Source organism: Xenopus laevis, chromosome 1S (assembly GCF_017654675.1).
Source record: "Xenopus laevis strain J_2021 chromosome 1S, Xenopus_laevis_v10.1, whole genome shotgun sequence".
NCBI classification, from domain to species: domain Eukaryota; kingdom Metazoa; phylum Chordata; class Amphibia; order Anura; family Pipidae; genus Xenopus; species Xenopus laevis.
The window spans coordinates 5,742,666-5,750,613 of record NC_054372.1 but is presented as its reverse complement, the minus strand read 5'-3'; the positions used below and the strand labels follow the sequence as shown (position 1 = coordinate 5,750,613).

Below are 7,948 nucleotides of genomic sequence, written 5' to 3'. Positions count from 1 at the left end.
AAAAACTTTGAATTTCGAATGTTTTTTTGGCTACTTCGACCATCGAATGGGCTACTTCGACCTTCGACTGCGACCTTCGACTTCGACCTTCGACTTCGACCTTCAACTTCGACCTTCAACTCGAACGATTGAAACTAAAAATCGTTCGACTATTCGACCATTCGATAGTCGAAGTACTGTCTCTTTAAAAAATACTTCGACCCCCTAGTTCGCCACCTAAAACCTACCAAGGCCAATGTTAGCCAATGGGGAAGGTCCCCATAGGCTTCCTAACAATTTTCTGATAGAAGAAAAATCGTTCAATCGATGGATTAAAATCCTTGGAATCGTTCGATTCAAAGGATTTAATCGTTGATCGAACGATTTTTCGTTCGATCAAGCGAATTGCGGTAAATCCTTCGACTTCGATAGTCGAAGGATTTCAATTCGGCAGTCGAATATCGAGGGTTAATTAACCCTCGATATTCGACCTTAAGTAAATTTGCCCCTAAATGTATTCATTGAAATTTTTATGAAATCAAATTTCCTTATTGTCTCACAATTTCCCTTATTTCCCTTATTTAACTCTAAAGAATTACACCCTCCTCCTGTAGAACAATGTTTGCCTTTGACTTCATTAAAAGGGAGTTTTGAAGCTTTTAATAAATTGAGGCAAATGAGGAAAAAAAAGAATTGAAGTAGAAAGGTGTCTTTGCACAATGACATTCTCCAGAATAGGAAAAGTCTGCAAAAGAAATAATAATTTGATCAAAGTTAAATGAAATCTATACCCCAGAAGAAATACATCACTAACGGATAGTTTATATCATATTTAGTGGCCTATTAAATAATCTGACCACACTGAAATATACTGTTTATATGGGTATGGGATCTGTTATCCAGGAAAACCCATTATCAAGAAAACTCAAAGTTACTCCATTTTAACAAAATAATCCAAATTTTGAATAATTATTTATTTTTTTAAATGATAAAACAATAGCTAGTACTTGTTTCCAACTAAGATATAATTAATGCTTATTGGAGTCAAACCAAGAACAACTGGGCTTATTTAGGGGCAGATTTATCAAGGGTCGAAGTGAAAATTAAAATTTGGAATTTTCGCATTTTTCTATTGCCAAAAATGTCAAATTAAACTAGGGAATTGTTAAAAAACAAATTAAAAATTGTGAATTCTATTTTTGAAATTTATCATAAACTGTCCCTTTAAGAACTCAAATTCGACTATTTGCCACCTTAAACCTCCCGAATTGCTGTTTTAGCCTATGGGGGATGTACAGGGATCAATTTGGAGTTGTTTGCTGCCTTCATGAAAGTCAAGTTTTTTCAGAGAATTCTATTCAAGTTTGCGGGTCGATCCTATTCACCCAAGTACAAAAAAATTTGATTTTTTTTTTTAATAAATTGCAGTTGGTCAATTTAGAGTTCATTGGAATTTAAAATAACTCCCATGAACTTAAGATTCGACGCTTGATAAATCTGCCCCTTAATGTTTACATGATTTTTTAGTAGACTTAGGGGCATTATTATCAAGGGTCGAAAAACTTCGAAATTCTAATTCAAAAAGACCAACCAAAATTAAGTTGAAGGTTTTTTTCGGTCGAATAGGTCAGTTTTTGATCGAATAGGTCCATATTCGGACGAATTTGAATTGTATGAAAGAAATTAATAGCGAATTTGATCGAATTTGATTTGAAGTTTTTCCCCAAAAAAATGCCCAACCTTTTTTACTCATGAGCCACATTGAAATGTAAGGGAGCAACATGAGCATGTAAAAAGTTCCTGGGGATCCCCAATAAAGGATATGATTGGCTATTCAGTTGTCCTTTGTGGGTTGGCAGCCTACGGGGACTCTGTTTGGCCATAAACCTGTTTTTTATGAAACTAAAACTTGCCTTCAACTTATTTCTATTTCCATTTAATATCCAATTTAACTAAAAATGTTCTACTTTGGATGTCTTATTGTCACCCTTTTCTAAATCAACATATGACTGGTCAATTATTTATTTTATACATTTCTAGGTACGAATATTTGGTATTGGAGAGCAAATATAAAATGTTGGCTTTGGCTTTGATATGGCAATAAAATAGGCAAGTTGATCCCATCATTGATAAGCACAGACATAATTAAAATTTCAGAACGATAGTCAGGTTTTGAATGTGTTTCTGGTTCCTGAAAGGACTGGGGAATTATAGTATTCTGTGTCTTTTTAATCATGAATGAAATAAAACAGAGTCAACAGATCGATGGCCCATAACACAGATGTGTTTACCATTCAAAGGTGAAAAATATATAAGTAGGGTCTCTGATCTGAAGGCAGAACATCTTCAAGGCAGATTTTAAACCTCAGCAGTGTTTTAGGTGCAGCTATAGGGGTATGACAAATATCAGGTGCAGAGATCTTAGAAAGTCCTACGTCTGTGATAAGTCTCAGGTCAGACTTCTGGTTCTAGAAATAGCAATGGTACAGCAACACAAACCACCACAACACTTTAAAAACAACTTTGAACACTACTGAACAATGATAAAGCAAAAACCAACGAAATGAAAGATTCTTCAAAACACTAATTTTAGATTTTCAATTAATTATTCAAATAACCTCCATTGGTCCTCTGAACTAGAACTTTTCTGAACAAGACAATTGTACGGCTTATTGCACACAGAGGGTTTTTAATAAGCTTTACATGTCCATCAAATCTCTTTGAATTGACTGTGTGTTGCTTCTAGCTGAGGACGGAACATGCTATTTGTAGCCTGGATGATAAGAAACCACAAACCACTTTTTTGGGTTATTAGCTGGACTTCACGGCTAATTCACCTGCTTCCATTGTTCTTGGTGGGACAATCCTTGATATTTGCTTGTAGATTAGGCCACTTGATAAAGAAATGACCACACCACTATAAACTAAGCATTTACCCCCAATACCAAATATGTGGTCTTGGGCGACTAATCTCCCCGAAAAGTCTTCCTACTGGCTAGAATCTAAATCAGCAGCAGGATGGCTCTGAAGTGCTCCGAGTGCTATCCTGCCAGCGATTTAAATTTTAGCCGTCGGAAAGGCTTTTTGGGGAGATTACTCGCCCGAAGAAGAGCCGATTTGTCGATGGCCACTCAATCTCCCCATGTGTCACTGCCCTTAGGGTTTCCCTATTTGCATATTAGTCTTCCGGTGCCATGAGTCAAGGTGTTGGAGGCCCAAATTGTCTATATCTACTGAGAAATTAGAAGACTAGAATACAGGTTTCGGTTGCAGAACATTTCTGCATCAATCTCAATATAAAAGCTGACAGGGTCACTGCATTAATAGGGACATTCTCAAAATATATCAGATATACTAGAGTTTTAATAGAGCATGCAAGTTTAATGACCAGCACTGATATAGAAAATGTATATGCAATTCTAAATTCAAGGACTTGCTTGTATATCGTATATCCTAGGTTGTTTTCCTGTGGGATAGGCAATTTATTCTATCTGCCATATCAACGTATGTTCATTTACATTAATTCCTATATATGTGTCTCTAAGGTACTCCAGAAAATGGAGCATTTTCCCAACGTGAATTTTAAAGATTTATCAAAAGAATAAAAAAAATCTTGAAAATGCAAATGAAATTTGGCAACTATAGCCAGTCAACTGGAGGTGCATTGTCAACATCTGAGTTATTTTTATTTTTTCTTCTATTTTTTTTTGTTGGCAACTATAACCAGTCAACTGGAGGTGTATTTTCAACATCTGAGTTATTTTTATTTCTTCTTAGTTTTTTTAAACATTTACGGGCCTATTTATTAATACTCAGAAAAACTGGAAAATTGCAGGCCAAACCCAAGTTTCAAAGTGTGGCTCACCTGGTGTGAAAAATGCCTGGTGTAAAGACCCCAAGTCTATCAGGCTCGACCCCTACACATCAAAAGTGTATGTTACAATTAGGCAATAGATGTGCTACACTATGGTACCTATGATTACGTATCTCTAGATACAAAACACGTTAGGACTCATTGTTTCAGCTATCTGGAATAAAATCAAGTTTTATTGGCAACGGCTGGCTTCAGGAGTGTGTGTTTATTTCAGGTTGCCTATTTATTAAGCACTTACATTTTTCTGGTCAAGTTTTTAAGGGGAGAAATTCTAATTTTTAGAGTTCCAAAGAGGCTAAAAATCAAATCTGAAAATACTCCATCTAAATCTTGTCGAAGTCATGTAAAAGTCAATGGCAGATGTCCCTTTTACTATTGAAAGAGGTTTTTTTTGTCATTTTTATTTTTAAAATAATGAGAACAATTCAAATTTTAATAAATACCCACCTAAAATGTATAAAAATGAATGGAATGATCTGATTTTCTTTGCAATTGAGGTTTCCTCCTGACTTAATGCCACAGAGTTTTTCAGATTTTAGTTTTTTTTATAAATACTGTACATATGAATGTGATTAGGGATAAACAGGATTTGTTTCTTCAAACAAATTAACAAAAAAGAAAAAACAGGCAAAATGAATAAATCTGCCTCCACTGAAGAAGCCCTGATGAGAATATGAAAAGTATGGTTTTGGCATAGTAAACGGATAACTTGGTGAAGAGTCAATCTAATATTCATTCATTGGAGCTTGGAGAAGGGAGGGTGATGTCAGGGAGCTGGGAGCTCCCTCCAGGGAGGCAGTCTGGATCAAGGAGGAAGCCCTCTAGTGGGAGCAAGGTCGCGGTATCCAAAGGGTTAAGCAGAATCAGTAGTAGTGGTCACAGGCAGGAGTTAACGAGGGCAGGCAGAACAGATGCAAAAGTCCAAAGTCCAGGCAAAGTTCAATAACACAGGCAGGTAACAGGAATCACGGACAGGGAGCAGGAATCAGGGCTGGAGCAGGGATCAAGGCTGGAAAACAGGCAGTACAGGAACCCAGGATCAGTAGTGATTTGAATCCTATTCTTGGGCGCCGTCACAGTGTTTTGGGTGCCCTTTTATGACGAGATCCCGACACCAGTGATGACATCATCATGCAGCGACGCTGCAGCCATATGTTCAGCATGGGCGCCGCCATCTTGGATCTTCACTGACAGCCGAGAATGTAAACAGCGCCGTCGGGTACGTCTGGCAGTCCTGACAGGTGAATACATTCTTTCTCTTGATTGGCTCAGAACCCAGAGAGCACATGAGCAGCTATAAAGCACACCAAGCAAGACAAAGGCTCGCTAATAGTCCTGGGGTTCACGATGGTGGTGATACTAGGATACTGAGACATCAGAGGGTTGGTTCATTCTATCCGTCTCCTGCTTGAATACACAGGCATGCAATACGAAGAAAAACAATATGTATGCCCCCAATTATTATAAGAGCCAGTGGCTGAATGAAAAAGAAAAGCTGGGATTTGACTTTCCCAGAGTAATGCAATTCTTCGCTATATTGCACGCAAGCATGGACTTTGGGGAGAGTCGGAAAAAGAAAAGACCTATGTTGATCTAATAGAAAATCAGGCGATGGATTTTCGCATGGGTCTTGTTTCAATAGTTTACAATCCTCAACTTGAAGCATTGAAGGGGCCACATTTAGAGAAGCTGCCTATTGCTCTAAAAAACACTCTTGCTTTCTAGGAGAAAGATCTTTGTTTGCAGGAGATAAGATCACGTTTGTCGATTTTGTGATGTATGATGTCCTAGATCAGCATCGGATGTTAGATCCAACTTGTCTGCTGAATTTGAAGGCCTTTCTAACACAATTTGAGGCACTTCCTGCTATTGATGCTTACATGAAGTCCTTGCGTTTTATGAAGACACCGATTAATAACCGCATGGAATTCTGGGGCAACACAAAATAAGGCATTCTACACATGGAAAACCTCACTCTTTTGTTTCACACCAGAACATGTCCACTGTTTTTTAGTGTCACCATCAGATCACCTTCTGTCTCCCCTTCCTAATGTCCTTTTGTTTGACAACTAGATTTACAATAAAGCCATCCAATCAGTAACAAGCAAAAAAAAAATTCGAATGTTCATATATTAAGAAACATGCCAATACATTCATTGAGCTACAAGATGTATCTACAGGACGATGCTTGTTCACTGCAGAGACAATTTTAAAAAATCCACCCATCAGGACATTCTTGCTTTGTAGGACATTACCTGATATTGTGTTGGGTTCTTCTATTGAACTAATAATCATCATTTTATAACAGAGCCATTAGAGAAAATTACTTACATTGGAAACGGACATGCTCGAAGTATAACCATCTGTCCAAAAAATATTGCCTTTATGTCTCTCTTCACAAAAATGATGTTTTTAGGGTTATTACGCGCTGACATATGGTTGTTGTAATGGTGTGTTATTTTGTCAGATTGATCATACCCGTTCCATTAATATTCCGGCAACCTTCGATGAATTTTAATGTTCTATGGATTTACTGAAAGGCAGCTCTGGAGGTAGATGAACTGATCGGTGTTAGAATGCAAATAGCAACGATATAATACAGAGATACATTTTTAAACACCGGAGAAGATAATATGGCCAGGCGCCTTAATAAAAAGAGTCAGAAAGCAATGATTGCAAATAGATTCCCCTGGAAATTTGCTAAATAAAATGTTCTTGTTTAGACCAATGTTTAATTACACGCGTGCACTGGACAAGAGCCAGACTTGATTAATTAAACCAATGATCTTGTTCATTTGGTGACTGATAGCAATGCGCCAGTCTATTAGATGTGCAAATTGCCAATTCACCGAATGAGTTGAAGTCGTTGGCTCAGTTCTTTCAAAACAGGGGCCAACTGCAAGTTTGGGCTCAAGTCACAGCTACAATTGGAGAGATGGTTTATTTGATAAGAAATAAGGAAAGAGCAAAGGGAGGCTGGGATATCCAGCGGTAGACAAACATTAGTGAGGAAATACATAGTGCTAGAACTGGAATAATCAAAGCTCACTAGTAGAACCATGGAGTCTGGGTGCTCCAGATCAGGGATCCCCAACCTTTTTTTAACCTTTGAGCCACATTCAAATGTAAAAAATGTTGGGGAGCATCACAAGTAAGAAGAAAAATTCTGGAGGTGTTTGGTAGCCCCTATGAGGATTGACAGCCCACAGGAGGTTCTGTTTGGCAGTACAACTTGTTTTTATACAACCAAAACTTGCCTCCAAGCCTGGAATTAAAAATAAGCTCCTGCTTTGAGGCCACTGGGTGCAACATCCAAGGGGTTGGGAGCCACATGTTTATCATGCTGGTTGGGGATCACTGACCCAGACAACCAAACTATTCATCATGCTGTGCATAGTCACTAGTGATGGGCGAATTTGGGGCGTTTCGCCGAAAAATTTGCGAATTTCCCACGAAATGCGCAAAACGGCGCCGGTGTCTCGTTTTCACTGGCGAATTTTCACAGCGGTTTCACGAATGTATTCGCCGGTGGCGAATCACGGGAATTCGCCGCAAATTCGCGTCTGGCGAATAAATTCGCCCATCACTAATAGTCACCTGTGAGTTAGAAAATAAAAGCAAATATCTGATATGGAAAGCACTCAGCTGTAGAATTATAATTGTCTGGTTTGTCTATGAGATGTTCAACCACCATCCACCTGTTGCGAATACTACAATTTTGAAGCAAAGTGACAAATATTTTCATGACTCTGTGTTAAAATTTCACTATGAATTCGGCTTTGATAAGAACCCCCACCCCAAAAAAAAAAATCAGGTGTCAATATTAGGCACCCCTTGCCATCCACATTAACCCCCCATCAATCTAAAAACCTATGCTCGGGACATGGGGCTTTCCATATAGAGAGATCTTTTCTTAATTTGGATCTCCACACTTTATTTATTTATAGTTTAAATAATCATTTAAACTATAAATAAATCCAATAGGATCTTTTTCTCTCCAATAAGGATTAATTATATCTTAGTTAGAACCAAATACAAGGTACAGTTTAACATTATAAAAAGATGAAATCATTTTTTAAAATTTTTACTTATTTG

The 7,948-nt window shown here is 37.7% G+C and overlaps 1 pseudogene; it reads left to right on the top strand.

Moving 5' to 3' along the window:
- Positions 1-5,200: 5,200 nt before the first annotated feature.
- LOC108705771 lies at positions 5,201-5,923 on the top strand (annotated as a pseudogene).
- The last annotated feature ends 2,025 nt before the right edge of the window (positions 5,924-7,948 follow it).